Raw genomic sequence first — 15,464 nt, 5'->3', positions numbered from 1 at the left:
AGAAAACATATCTACATGAAAACTGAATCAGAAAATTCTGTTTAGCATTTAAGCATTTTAATGATTTTGTCACGAAGTTGGCATTTTAGTTTAGAAAGGAAGGAAAGAAATATTTCAAATAAAATTAAACATTGTTCTCTAGTTTCTGAATATTAATCTGGGATTCTAGTACTTTAAACTACTGCCTAAGTGAAACTAGATAAGCTGTGAGAAATATTTAAATGAAAGGTTTTATCTCATACATTACAAAAATGCATACTTTCCAGAGATGCAGGACTACTACAGTGCTGACTGGTGAAATTTTCTTTCATATTCCATCTGTTTAAGCCCTTAGGCATGAAATTTGATTAATCCTATTTTTGGGTGCATAAGGGAAAAAAATATGAACTTAGACTGAAGCATTCCCAGAGGTTTTTGCTTTATTATATATCTATGGTACTTGTCACAGAGGACCTCTAATTTATTACCAGATCCCCTATGTGCTCCAGCAATGACAAGATATTTTATAGTTCCGTTAGTCATAAGGATACTTTAAAAGATGGTAGCAAGTCCCAGATGGGTTTTCTGCAAAGAAGGTTTTGTAACTACAGTAGAGAATTGTAGTATGGGCATCTCCAGAAACTCTACTTTCAGACCTGAACCCTTCAAATGTTGACAAGCAGCATCAGACAGATACCACAAGTGTGAAAGTTCCCCAACTGGGCCTTGAGCTGAAGGGCTTATGGATCTATGATTACAATGGAAAGGTCAAGGAGAGACAAAACCTCTGAGCCAAGCAGGCAGTGTGGTATAATGGCACAACAGCACAAAACCAAGAGTGGGATGTGTTCAGCCTTTGACAGCTCAGCACTAAGGAAAAACAGGAGACCCTGGAGCATCCACCAGTGTTCTGCTCAGAACCAGCCATACACAAAGGGATGTTTCCCACTCTCTGGTTAGCTGATGTCAAACAAGTCTCAGAGCTGTGGAATCCAGAAAAATGTAAAAAATATTCATTCTTTCTGCCACCTTCTTCTCCCTAAGGGATGAAGATCTGGCATATTATCTCATCTACCATTCATCACTGGACAACTAGTCTAGCACTGAAAATGAGAACATAATGTGTTTTTCCTGCTATGACTCCTGGAGAGCAAGAGTCTATGCTGTGAAGCATGCAGTGAACCTTGCAAGGAAGTAACTTCGAGCCCAAACATGAAGATCTCTATTTTCTTCTTCATGTCATATAAATCTGCTTTCTCTGGTTATTAAAATTATTGGACTATCATGGCAAGAGAAAAAAGTATCAAGTACTCATCATGTAACAGTGTTTTTTTATCTAACCAAACAAAAACTCAGGTAACATAACTGAAATACCCGTAGTATTAAACAAAGGCCATGAGAAAGGACTAATCATCCCCACTGAACTGCCATGGGTCCAATCAGAATCCACCAAACCTCTTTAAATTTAGAAAATACACTGTGACATCTTTATAAATGCGTGTGTTAGAAAAAACAGAATAGTCATGCCTTAGAAGCAGAAAAAGCTTGTGATCAAAATCTGAAGAGCAGCTTACTCTTTCCATCTCACATCTCAAGTCTCTTTTCTGGTTACCCAGTCTTAACATGTGTTTGCTTTCCAGCACAGACTCATTTTCTTGGTAGAAAATAGACATGCTTCAATCTTTATTCCAAAACCTCCCCTCCTTCAGAAGTCATTAAACTTGTATGGATGGACCCTCTTTAAAAGCCTCAGAATTTCTCAGGGATATTCCTGTGATTTTTGCAATTGAATGACATGATCCTTGAAGGGCCAACACAAAAGATTGCAAACATCACATTTTCCAGGGACACTGACCTGACCATTAAGTAGAAGTACTTAATAGCAGCACAGCTTGAAACCAGATCATCTGAGAAAAGCAATGCCAGCTTTGGAGGTAGAAATGTTTCTGAAACGAGCAGAGAAGAGAAATGCTCACTGTGGCTGCTATTTTTGCTTTCTTCTAAGGGAGGACTATGCATGAATGAATTCTGCTCTGTGTTCATTCCTGAACGTGCAGCCCCACTGCAACCTGCCTATGCAAGAGAGAGCTCAAACACCACCACACTTTGCAGCTAATTGATGCAGACTCAATACAGTCCACTCCATAAGGAATCCACAAATAATAATTTTTTTAAAAAGAACAGAAAAGGCTCTGAGTGAAAACCCAATTGTCTGTGGTATAAAGGATGTCTATTCCACAGCTTCAAAATCACCACGTGGTTTCTTTGTTCTTAAAGCAAAAATTGGTTTTAAGAAAATAACTATTTTGTCTCCTGGGAAACAGAGCTTCAAGATGAAGCAAATTATTTACAACAAGCTTGTAAACTCATTGAGAGAGAACCAAGTTTACAACAGGATGCCTTGTCTTTAGCAGTGAAAGAACACATCACTAACGCTGTTCCCTGGGTGTAATCTCAACAGTGTCTGAGAGGGAATTACTCCTCATTTCTGTGGAACAACACATATTGCAACAGCAGGAAATTCTGAATCAGAAGAAGGTGGTGTAATTTCATTTGGGGTTACAGACCCAAATTGTAAAGCTTCTTCACCAACTCCAGAACATTACAGCAAAACAGATCAAGGTTCAAGTGGATTGAGAAAGTCAGTTAATTTTATGGATGAACTTCAACTTAGTTGAAGCTGTTGCCAAGAACAATTACATAAATACAAGCATTGTACCTCTATGTGAAAGTTTCTCCAAAATAGTTGTTTTTTCAAACTATCATGTTCTTGTAGCAGCTGCTGAAATGGAGGTTTCACTGATCATGCTGTGTGGGAGTTGAATTGACAGGACTGACAATGGCCAACTGTGAAGTGGCCATTAATCTAAGGCCATGGGAAACATCTGGTTAGGTCATGGTGAGGAGGATGGGATGATGGGAGGGATTATGTTAATGTTATGTTAATGCATTAAGCCATATAAATTCATGTTCTTGGTTCTCATTGGTGATTGGTTATTATCATTTCACATATAAGGTTATGTTCTGAGTTCCTGTTGATGATTGGTTATCAGTGTTCTACATATTATTATATTTCCTCCACTTTGGGGTCTTTTGAGGTTGCCCTATACTGCTATTTGGATTATGTTCTTTTATCTGCACCCTTATCAAAGTTGTTTCTGGGCTTTCTCAATCAAACATTTATTTATTTCATTTTTGCCACTCCAGCTGGTCCGAGGATAGCCATAGACGTTCTTAAAATAAAACACAGATATAAAATAACAAAACACAGTGTGTTTATCTTGGTCTTCAAGTAGATGGAATGTGTCTCCGCAATGAATGGAAATATTTCTGAAATTCTGTCTAAACCACTATATTATTTAAAGAAATATTATAAAACAATAGCATTATAAGACTCTGTATAGGTGGCCTAATAAGAAAAGCAGTTAAAGCTATCAAGGACATATGATTATTGAATTTTCCACATTACTTTCAAAGCTGTTATGTGATTCTTAGATCCAAATCCACACAGACACTTATAACTTATATTTGCACAAAACAACCCTATAGAAATTCCAGAACACAAGCATTGCAAAGCAATGCTTGTAAGTACCTGTAACTATTTGTTTTAAATATGCAGAGAAACCACAAGCAACTGTACAGAACAGTACAAATACAGCAATACATATTTGCCAAATTGACTAAAAATAAATTTAGGATAAGACAGCTTGCACATACACAAAGAACCACAGAACCACAGAATCATGGAATCACAGAATTAGTTTGGAAAAGATCTTTGAGATCATCGAGTCCAACCTATGACCAAATTCCACCTTGTCAACTAGACCATGGCCACATCCAGTCTTTTCTTAGGCACCTCCAGGGACAGTGACTCCAACACATCCCTGGAGAAGCCCATTCAAATGCCCAATCACCCCTTCTGTGGAGAACTTCTTCCTAACGTCCAACCTAAATATCCCCTGGTGCAGCTTCAGACTGTCTTCTCCTGTTCTGTTGCTGATTTCCTGGGAGAAGAGAAAAAACCCTCACCTGGCTACACCCTCCTTTCAGGAAATTGTAGAGAAAAAGGTCTCCCTTAAGCCTCCCTTTCTTCAGGCTAAACAACCCCAGGTCCCTCAGCCACTTGTCATGGAACTTGTGCTCTGGACCTTTCACCAGCCTTGTTCTCTTCTCTGGACATGCTCCAGCATCCCAACATCTTTTCTAAACTGAGGGGCCCAGAACCGGACACAGCACTCCAGGTGTGGCCCCACCAGCACCGAGTACAGGGGAAAAACGACCTCTCTGCTCCCGCTGGCCACACTATTCCTTGTCGCCCTGAGAATCAGACCTTTCGATATTGTTTTCATAATTTCTAGCCACTTTTCCAGGAAAGTAACTATAAACATAAGTGTTTATACGTTCCATTAAAGATATGCCTTTTGATAGATGTCTCTCATGGCCGGTGTGGTTGGGAAGGTGGTAACCTAACTATCCAATCCCTGGTTGTGGTTGGAAGCCTACAAATACTGAAAGAACAAATAAACTTCCTTCTTCTTTCATCACACTTCGAATTGCATCTGTGTGAATCATTTCGTGTCCAACAGTGACAATTCCTGACACAGGCCAGGATGCCACTGGCCCTCTTGGCCACCAGGGCACACTCTGGCCTGCTGTCAATCAGTACCCCCAGGTCCCTTCCTGCTTGGCCACTGTCCAGCCACTGTCCCCAGCCAGTAGTGCTGCAGGAGGTATGACCAAGAACTAAACAGGATATTAGAACCAGATCAAGATCTTTAGTCACAACACATTCAAACTCCAAGCATCTGTATGCCAAAACATCAAGCCTAAACAGAGAAGTCCTCTAGACTGTAACTCGAGCTCTTTTCAGCTCTTCATGCACATTTTCAGTTAAATAATGCTAGAAGTTAGTTCTTTCCTCAGGCAACACAGGTTTACAGTGTTCCCATGAAATTCACAATTACCTGAAAACTAATGAAAAGCATTTCTATTCTAATTGTTGTTGTTCACTTTGTCCAATTTGCTTCTAAATAAGTCCACCTGAAATTCAAAGTACCGAAACAAGGCCTTACATTATTTAACTGGATATTTTCCTTGCATGAATCCCCTGTCAGTGCAGGGGTATTTGTGCAATACCTACCTTACACATATAAACAACTATATATAAAGTTGATTTGTGTTTGGACCAAAATCAGAGGAAAACAGAAGTCAGATAAGAATTAGGATCCCCTATTTAATCCAATTTAAAAATTGCCTATAATTTCTCTACTTCCCTAGATACTTATTACTCTTTTTATTCTCATAAACACTCTCACTTCACAATTTCCTATTCTCTCCAATCCCAACAAAATTTATGGCACTAAATTAACCATGACTAAAAAACTCTTGATCCCAGCCTCTCAGACAGAGGAACTCAGCACCAAATGCAGGCCTGTGCTCCTAAGCGTAAGGGAGTACATTTTTAGTAATTTACACATTTGGACAGCATTACAGCTATGAACAGCCAGATGGCTTCAGTTTGTAAGGATTTTAAGACTTTCTTCATTTCACTGTGTTAACAGCATGAGTACAAAGGAAAAAAGAAAGGCACCATATCATGTACCTAGTAGGCAAATAAAACAGCTGGCAAAATTTAAGCCCATCATGTTTAATTTGCTTTCAAAACTATGATTAAATAAAGACTTAATATACACAGATTTGCAAATATAGAGTAGTAAATATGGCATGTCAATTTTAGGATTTATTAACATCCTCCACAGTAGTAGCTTGCAAATCTATTTGGAAAAATGGCAACACCAAGCAACATGTATTTCTACTCCTGACCCACACGGCAAAGCCGGCACCAGTATTTGCAGCATCCTTCCTTAACGCACTTCTTAATCTGCAGACTACTGCTCCTTTCCCCTTTCTATGGAGAAACTTCTTTCATCTTGATGGAATAAAGTTTTGGTGCGCAATTGGCTTTTTTTTGCCCTCATTCTCTTCTTTCTCCACCTCAAACCTTTCTCTCTTCAAGTCACACAGCAAAACAAATGCAAATGACAAGCTCTTCCTTCTTTAGCTCTTCATACTTCATGTCCAGGCAGAACCTCATTCCTGTATGCAAACCAACATTCCTCAAGTTTTAAAATATTTATAATAGTTATTTAATTTGTATCATGCAGCAAGATTCTGTAATCAGTCCCTTGGCTTTTCCACCAAAGGCCTTCCGAAACCTAAACAATCTGAACTTGTAATCTTGTGTGCTGTAGCACCACACTGACTGCAGCAAACACATCACACATCATCTTCCATTCTGGAATCCAACCCAGCTCTTCCAACTGCAGGATAAATACTTGATGAAAACTTCTCAAGCACTGCATTATAAAGATAATAATTTAAACAGTTCTTGCCGAGACACTGTGTTTTGTATATACTACCATTATTCAAGCTCAGCATTTCAACATTTGAGGAAGACAAGATGACAAAGTTGAGTGCCCATCAGCAACACAGAGTAGTGAGTACTGTAACATAGTACTACATGTCATGGAATTAGACAAAGTAAGATATACATATAATGTATATATTTGAATATAAACTCTCCTGTACTTTAAGATGTGTGGGTATTGCTACCAGAAGATAAATACTCTGTCCAGTAACATTTAAACACAAGCCTACTCTATTGTGTGTAATTTTATCAACTTCAACAGCTAAATTCAAGCATGGAGTTGTATCAGAGACATTCAGTTGTAAAAAATACGTACTTGATTAAAACTCTTTATGACAGTCTACTCTGGCCATTCCCCAAATATTTGTTTTGGGCAACAAATATGTTAAAAAATCCTTGTGTGATTTTACACTTGCCTTTAAGTAAATACTAACTGCCCCCAGTTAAACTGCAGTTAGATTAAATCATGCCCTACATGTAAATCAGGAACATTACCACATTTAGTGGATTTTATTTTGTATATATAAGGATATTTCTTCAAAATAGTTTTTAGCTTTGGTGTCCAAATAATATGACTTCACTGTACAGCTCCTTTTATTAGATTTTACGCACATTAGGAATGGTTTTTAAATAATCAGTCTAGCTGTCTCAACTAATTTACAGTCCTAAAGATATACTGAAGTTCAGAAAGAAAAAAAAAAATGATTAAAACAACAACTGTCTTTTCTACTTAATATGCAGTGTAGTAAGTCTTAACTTCCAGGCTTCTGATTAAATGATAGATCTGCACATGAAACAGAAGTGACTCACTTAGTCACACAAGAATCCAACCCTATTATTGCTAAAAATCTGATTAACCTTCAAGGAGCCCCTGTGTCACAACATACAGTAAACTCTTTAAACTTGAATCTCTACTTTGTAAAAGTGATTGAAACTAAAGTGTTCTTGGAAAGTACTGCAATCAAACCACCCTGTTTGAAGTGAATCTCAAAACCACTGACTAGTTAATAACTAGTCGTAGTAAATGAGCTGATATCATTTATATGACAGTGAAGGAGAAAATTAGTCTGAAAATAAATTATTACAGCTAAGGGAATTGTAGTAGAGGTAACAAGACATACAAACCATGTGAGCATTCAAAAGATAACCAAGTACTGAAATTACTACCATTTTCATATTAAATGTTGGATTTTAAGACTTAGCATATCCATATTTAAGTTTTCCAGCCTCTTGTATTTCCTATTTCCTGAGCTGTCATTATTTAAAAAATAATACCACTCTTCATGATAATCTGTTTTGAAAGAAGGATTTTAAATCACATATTTCAACCCCTTTTAGAGGTTTTAAGAAGAAAAATCATAATCGTAACTACCTCTAAACAAAACTAGGTATCACTGAAATATCACTTACCCTTGCATACAGAAGATATTGCAGATGCTTTTTTTCTAGTCCAAAGATCAGCAGAGAATCTCTGCAATACCCCTGGAGGAAAGCTAAAATGGCATCTGAGTTGATGTGAAGAGAGAAGCTCTCCTTTTTCTGCACTTACCAAAGGAAAACTTCCCTTACACATATAGTAGATAATTTTTATAATCTGGAGTATATATATTTATATGTTTTTCACTTTAGGGATATATAGGATTAAACATTATTAATGCTCTGTCTTTGAAATTCCTTTTTTCAGATATCAGAATTAATCTCAACTGAAATTAACACTACTATCCAATGCTACTTCTTTTGCTGAAGCATTTACAAAGCCTACTTTGTATCAGTGACTAGACATTACTAGAAAACTTCCCTTTTTAAAACTGTAAAATACCAATAGTAGATTTTTCTCTGAAAAAAATTACAAATATTGTTTCCTCTCAAAAATACTAGAGGACCCCTTAATAAGTCAGACTCTTGCCTCTCTAACACTACTTTAGAGCATTGTGATGACCTAAAATGTCCTGAAAGCCACCCTGAGTAGCTACCTTTCAACTGTTCTCAAGAAAATAGACTTGACTTTACAAATCCCCCAAGACTGCTGATGGAAGCGAGTCAAAACAACCCTTACATGGGTCTAGTAGCAGCACAGCTCTATAAGAGAGGAGGTTTAAAAACGAACACTTATGTCCCTGTGGCAGATAGCAGGCATTGGAGAATACTTGAAGCTGGAAGGGACCTCTGACTGTGCATTGACTTCCACCTCCTGCTCACAGCAGGATCAACTTATATCTGATCAGTTAGAGTTTTGTCCAGTCAAGTTCTGAAATTTCTTACAATAGAAATGCTGTAACTTCTTTGGACAAACTGTTTCAATGTTTACCCTTAGGAAAATATATTTTCTAATGCCCATTATAATACAAGTCTTTTTTAAAAAATGTGCCCCACTGGGCCATCACTGCAGTATTTAAAAGTCAAACTAGATTTTGAATTCTGTCAGCTGACAAGCCTGCCTTGTGAGCCATACCTCCAGATGCTTCTTTATTTATCACCACCAACTGAACACAATGGAAATTAGATTTTTGCATCTCACCACTGTGGTTCCTCACCATTACACATACTAAACGGAGTGCTGATCACAAAAGTGTCCCACCTCTAGTCACAATGACATCAAAACTGGCGATGCCTCTTGTCCTTGTTACTTTACAGTGGATGGTGGCTCCAGGCCTTTCTTCTGTGATAGCAAAAACTTCCTTCTCTCACAGTTCACAGGCTTGTGTTCACAGCCTGTGACAGAGGCTTTTCTGATGCTTCCCTCTTACTCCACAAATCCTCACATAGGTCAGGTTTTTGCTATTTCCTCCACTGACACCCAAAGGATTTCATTGTCTAGTAAGCTAAAACACTCAATTAGCCTTTCATTTGATTACTATAACCCTTCTTATTTTTATGCCTTATCCTACATTCCTGGCACCTGCACAAATTTTCTCAGAATTTTGCTGAGATTATCCTCTTATTTGTTACAGATTCTTATTATTCATTAGTGATTTCTTTAATCTGCATGTAACATTTTCTCATACACATTGCTTCCTTCTTAAACATACAAGAAATGTCTCAATGCAGCGCTAACTTCAAGCTTTCCCAGAACTGCATGAACCCACCATGAAATGAAACCACGATGGAGATGCTCTGTTAGACCTCATAGGAAGAACAAGGAAGAAGTGATTGGGAATTCAGTGAAAGTCTAAAAGTAAACATAAGATGGTAGGGTTCAGGATCATGAGAAGGAGTAAGGCAAATGGCAATATGTGAGCTCTGGTTTTGGGGCCTGTTTCAAGGACCTGTTTGTAAGAATCCTATGGGAGACAGAGATGGAGGGAAAAAAGAGTCTAGGAGAGCTGGCTGGTTTTCAAGGATCTTGCTGTAGACCAGCTAGAAAGCAGCTTGGCAGAGGAAGGAGCTCAGGCTCCTGGTGGACAGCTAACTGACCATGAGCCAGCAGCGTGCCAGTGCCATAAACAAGGACAATGGTGCCCAAGCTGCATCAGGCAGAGTGCTGCCTGCAGGTCAAGGAGGGTGATGCCTCCTCACCACTCAGCACTGGAGAGACACATCTTACACATTTTTGAGACACCTCTGGGTGCTGTGTCCAGCTTGGAGCTCCCCAGAACAAGAAAGACATGACTATACTGGATCACAGACACGATGGAGGTGTCACCAAAGCTGCATGAAAAACAGAAACTCTCCAACAACATTTTTGCAGAGTTAGAGAATTAAGGCTTAAATTAATTCTAGCCAGGGTGTTGTTCTGGCCAGGATGTGCAATAGAAATAATTTCATCCACACATTTCCTGGGCTGTGCAGTGAAAATCATTCCATCACACACAGTTCTTTACTAGATATTTCACATATTTATACATACAAACCCAAAGCAATTCTTTGGTTCACTCTTCATTGGTCCCAAATTACACAATTCTTAATATTTGGTTTCCTATTGGTTATTGATTCTTTTACCTTTGATGATAATTTGATTATCATTCTTTGGTTTTTTCATTGATTTTTTCCCAGACCAAGTGTCTCCAGCACACCAGGGGATGATCAAGGGTAATCTTTGTTAATGGTCACTTATTTCTTGTACATCCTCTGGCAACCCCCACTCCACTGAGATGTTAAGTTCATCAGGCCTCGCTCAGGGAAGAGTCTTTTGAAAAGAAACTTCAACACTCTTCACCCTGGGCAAAGAGGAACAAACCCCTGACTAAAGTTAGTTTAAAAAAAAAAATAAAAAAATTGGATCATTTCCAACAAATGGGGACAGAGACCTGGGACTGGAGAAGAGAAGGCTTCAGGATCTCATCAAAGTGTATAAATACTTGATGGCTGATGTAAAGAAGAGGGAGACAGACTCTTGTCAGTAGTGCCCACTTACAGAACTGAAATACAAGAAACTCTACTTAAAAATAAGAAAAATCTTTTTTGCTACAAGGATTGTAGAACATTGAAACTGTTCTTGAATACCCTTGAAGATATTCAAGACCCAAACCCTACAAACCTGCTTTAGTTGACATGGCTTTGAGCACAGGGTCAGGCTAAGTGATCTCCAGAGGTCGCTTTTTGTAATTATCACACTGATTCCAGAAAGACTAATTCACATTTTCTTCTGGTTCTATATATAATCCACATTTTTTTGGCTCAGAAAATTTCAATCGAGACACAAAAAGCAGAACACAACTAGGAAATCAATTCTCCCAAAGCCCAATATGTCCTTCAAAATCCAGACGGACAAAGTAAAACTGTAATCTTCAATATAGTATTTCACTAGCACAAGACAAAAGATGTCTTTTCTACTTAGGGTAGTCAAAATCACAGTAAAAATGAAACTTGGTATGAAATCCATTTTATTAAATAATTTACAATTCATTTCTAATAGTTTTATGAACTGATGCAAGAATCCACAGAAACAGGACATTACTTGACTTGCAACATGAAAGAAAATAGATTTTATCTTAAACTGACCATAAAATAATTACTTTATATATGTCTTCAAAGTATCAACGTAACTTTCAAATTACAAGTCTTCTTTCAATGGTAGTCCCTTCAGTTTCTTTTTGTTTCTGATCATTAAAACAGCACCTCTACTGAGACTTAAATGTGGACTTAAAAAATAATTATTTCTCATTTCTACATTCAAATTAGTTCATTATATTGTATTGATCTCTTTGTCAGTAAAATGGAACCAAACAACTGTTTATTACATAGGAACAGTGAGGATTAACATTTATTCTTATATTTATGACAGCTTCCATGGAAAATACTAAGAAATAGAGACTTGAAACTCCTGTCTTATGTAGAAATTAATGGAACTGTATATATTCACACAAGCACTACACAATTTCTAGTACCTACCAAAGTCACATTCACAAAGACACAGCTAAGTACTTGCAAGATTTTCCTATTCAATTTCCATTAGTGTATCTCAAAAAACAGGAGGTTTAATACAAAGCAGTAACAAACCCTACATGTTTATCTGTCCTTAATTTCTTTGTTTATATACTCTTGTGAAACTTAAAATATGTTTGACACAAGTTTTCATCAAGATAGAGAAGAGGCTGATTTTCAAACTCATTGTCTACAAAATGAGTTTGATGAGACAACTGTTTGATGAGACAACTGTTGTCAGGATGATTTCCAGGGTGGAATTTCTGCTCTAAATTAAAAAGGATTTGCTTTATTGGAAGCAGTAACCCAGAGGCTCTGGAATGCATTTGGAGTGCAGGGGACTTTGGTAAACCCGGTACAAAGTACAGATGTAGCAAAGCAGGAAAAAAGAGTGGCAATATGCCCTCCAAGATGTTTGGCCTACTCCAAGACTGAAAGACAGTTCAAGTGTGTGAGCTGCCTGGGCTTTGTATGTCTGCTACCTGTTACCATCTTTTAATGCATGCACAGATGTGTCCCAAGAAGGGCATCAGAGCTGGTGAAGGGTCTGGAGCACAAGTGTTATGAGGAGCAGCTGAGGGAACTAGGGTAGTTTAGCCTGGAGAAAAGAAGGCTGGGGGGGAACATTACTGAACTCCACAATTACCTGAAAGGAGGTTGTAGCCAGGTGGAGATTGGCCTCTTCTCCCAGTTAGTAGTAACAGGACAAGAAAAACAGTCTCACCTCGTGCCAGGGGAGATTTAGATTGGACAGTAAGAAAATTCTATTCACCCAAAGGATTGTCAAGCATTGAAACAGGCTGCCCAGAGAACTGGTGGAATCAGCATCCATGGAGGTATTTAAAAAGAATGCAGATGTGGTGCCTAGGGACATGGTTCAGTGGTTTACTTGGCAGTACCAGGTTAACAGTTGGACTCAAGGATCTTAAAAGTTTTTCCAGCCTAAATGATTCCACGATTTGATAATTCTGTGCCAGACACAAACTAATGCTTTCCCTGCACAGAATGGAAAGCAGATGGATAACTCAGAGTTCTGGACAAACCCTGCAGAAATGTAAAAAACAAGTCAACTGCACTAAGAGAAAAGGAGGAGATACATAGGTTCCTTGTTCTGCTCTTTTCCAAAATCACAGTGTGATTATCACATTTGTGGGGGACCATAAAGTGGAAGTTATCTCATTTGGGATTGGTTCAGCTTATGTGAAACATTTGAGTATTCATTAGAATGAATATGTAGAGTGACTATAACATTTCCCCAAAAAGTGGGAAACTTTTCTTCATGGTCACACTCTGGAATCAAACTGAGCCGTGCTTTGTACATGGTCTCCACCTCCCTCCTCTCTATCAAGTGCCTAAAGAATGGCTGCAGGTTGGCATCATCTCTGACATTTTCAGAGGAACAAATATCTTCATGTCTTCCAGCATAAACAGAACAGACAATTGGGGATACAAGCATCATGAAGTCAACCCAGGACACATAGCATTAGAAACCTTTTGAGCTTATGAATTTTTTCCCCCCATGTCCAGCTACAGAGAGGAAGTCAGAAAGAAGAACACCCAAAACACCAGCTAGATCCAGGTTATACAGATAGGTTTGTGTGATGTGGGTTTCTGTCTACTTGGACTTAACATCAAATTTATGTCCCTAGGCCTCTTAAAATCTGTCAGTCCTAACTAATACTCCTGTCACTTCACCTTCGACTTCACCTCCCTCTAGTTTCTCCTCCTACGGCTGCAAGCTGAAATAACTTATTTACTTAACTATCCCTGCACTCCCCAATTTCACACATGACAGAGGAATGTGTGCTCACAGAAATTCTGACATCCACACAGCACTGGCTAACCAGATGGAAAGCACCACAAACTGCTATTAGACATTAGTCTATCCTCTAAGATAAGTATCAAAAAGACCCTACATTCAGTCAGTCTCCACAACCTTGACAATGAATGCAATAATAGTTGTTGGATTTTTAATGAAACCTTGTGTCATACTAAAATTATTACTGCTGCTCTATTTGTACTTCATTTCATATCTCCTTGTGTTGGAAATGAATTTAATTTCTCCTTCAGGCACTGTTCTCAGAGGCTCCTATTCTAATTTTATTAGGTTTTGTGTCTCTAACTTTCAAAATTAAACACAATGGTTATTACAGTAGTACACAAAACTGATTATATGTCCTGAATTAATAAGCTTGAAAGGCATGTTTAGTTAAGATTCTATCAGGGCTGTACATACTTAAGTATTTTAACAGTTGAATGTTAAAAGAAACTTATTCTACCCTTTAAATAAAATTCTGGCAAGATTGCACAGAGAGAAACAGAGATGCAAAGAACAAGATTCTCCTAATGCATCCACTCTAGTCCTTGTTATCTGACATAACTGCATAATAATCTGGTTTGTATTTTTCATTATTTGAGTGCATTCAGCAATTTTTATTCCCACATATTAGTGTGAATAACACAACAATTCCAGAATAACTGATAGGAATCTATAGTTATCTCTGAACTTTTATCCTCCCACTGATGTCTTACACAGTTTACTACTCACTTTCCAAGCCATTCTTGGATGCTTCATACCTGTTGAAAGAAAAAAATATGCTTGAATGCTGGCCAGCATTTCTTATGTCTCTCATGTTCTTCTCAAGAGACTGAAGTCTTCAGGCAGACAGTTTGGTTTTTCACCACGTAAGACAGGGACAGACCAAAGAGATTGTGAGTCACCAATTTGTTCAAAGGTGAGGATATTTTAATTATAGCTTTTAAAAAAAATTTGATTCCAAGTTTAGGTCAGAACAGCAATGAAACTTGAACATTTATTTAATTGATCTTCAAGAGTAAGTAAAAGTGTTCACCTGGATGTTGTATTCTACAAATGAAACAAAATGCAAATTAACTTGTTCTATTACTAAGAATGAAAAAATACAAAATTATTCTCCTAGCAGGCTGCTACTCCTGGCATAATGAAATATGTCTCAAACATTCTCATGGAAAAAGCTCCTCCAAAAAATGGGTCCTCTGCAATGCCTATATCCCCAAAACATATAAGCTGCATGCTCATTTTTGAAAACTACCTACATTCACAAAACTCAGACTGCAGTTGCAGATCTCACTCTAGTAATTAACTTCTACTCTTCCCAGCCACAGGACATTCAGTACTAATCTATCCTAATTACACCATTATAATTGTAGCAGAACAACACATAAGGAAAATAGACCCAGAACCGAAATATTTCTAGGACTTTGCCTACAAACTTTGCAATTTAACAATCTTACACTTCCTATTCCACAACTCATTCAGTTATTCTACATGTTCCAATAAACATGCTTTCCAAAAAAAGCTACCTAATATTTAATTTCTTTATAAATACACAAGGAGAGAAGTTAGTAGAGACAGTAAAAAAGTCAAATGAGGTAAAGTGAAAGCTGCAGATAAAAATTTTCCATGATTCTGTAGAAAGGGTTGACTCTGATTCAAGTATGTCAAGAGAACATGATTTGTTGCCAGTATCATCAAAACAGCATAGGTTTGAGGTGAAGAAATTGATACAAACTGCTCCCTGGGAACAGATATTAGCCAGCAACATGTTCTTTGTTCTGTGCATGTCACCAGTGGAAGTACGAATAAGTACACACATGAACATCTACAAAAAAGTGTGCAAGATTGCCACAGCTGTTACCTCTACTGAGCTAGAGC

The 15,464-nt window shown here is 37.8% G+C and overlaps 1 protein-coding gene across 1 annotated transcript in view; it reads right to left on the bottom strand.

The window, feature by feature from the left end:
* The window catches only part of CPQ (carboxypeptidase Q), a 146,614-nt gene that overhangs the window by 54,290 nt on the left and 76,860 nt on the right, over window positions 1-15,464 (bottom strand). The gene's annotated exons all lie outside the window — the stretch shown is intronic.

Source organism: Poecile atricapillus, chromosome 2 (assembly GCF_030490865.1).
Source record: "Poecile atricapillus isolate bPoeAtr1 chromosome 2, bPoeAtr1.hap1, whole genome shotgun sequence".
NCBI classification, from domain to species: Eukaryota; Metazoa; Chordata; class Aves; order Passeriformes; family Paridae; genus Poecile; species Poecile atricapillus.
The sequence above is the reverse complement of the archived record's forward strand: the minus strand, read 5'-3'. Positions and strand labels throughout refer to the sequence as shown.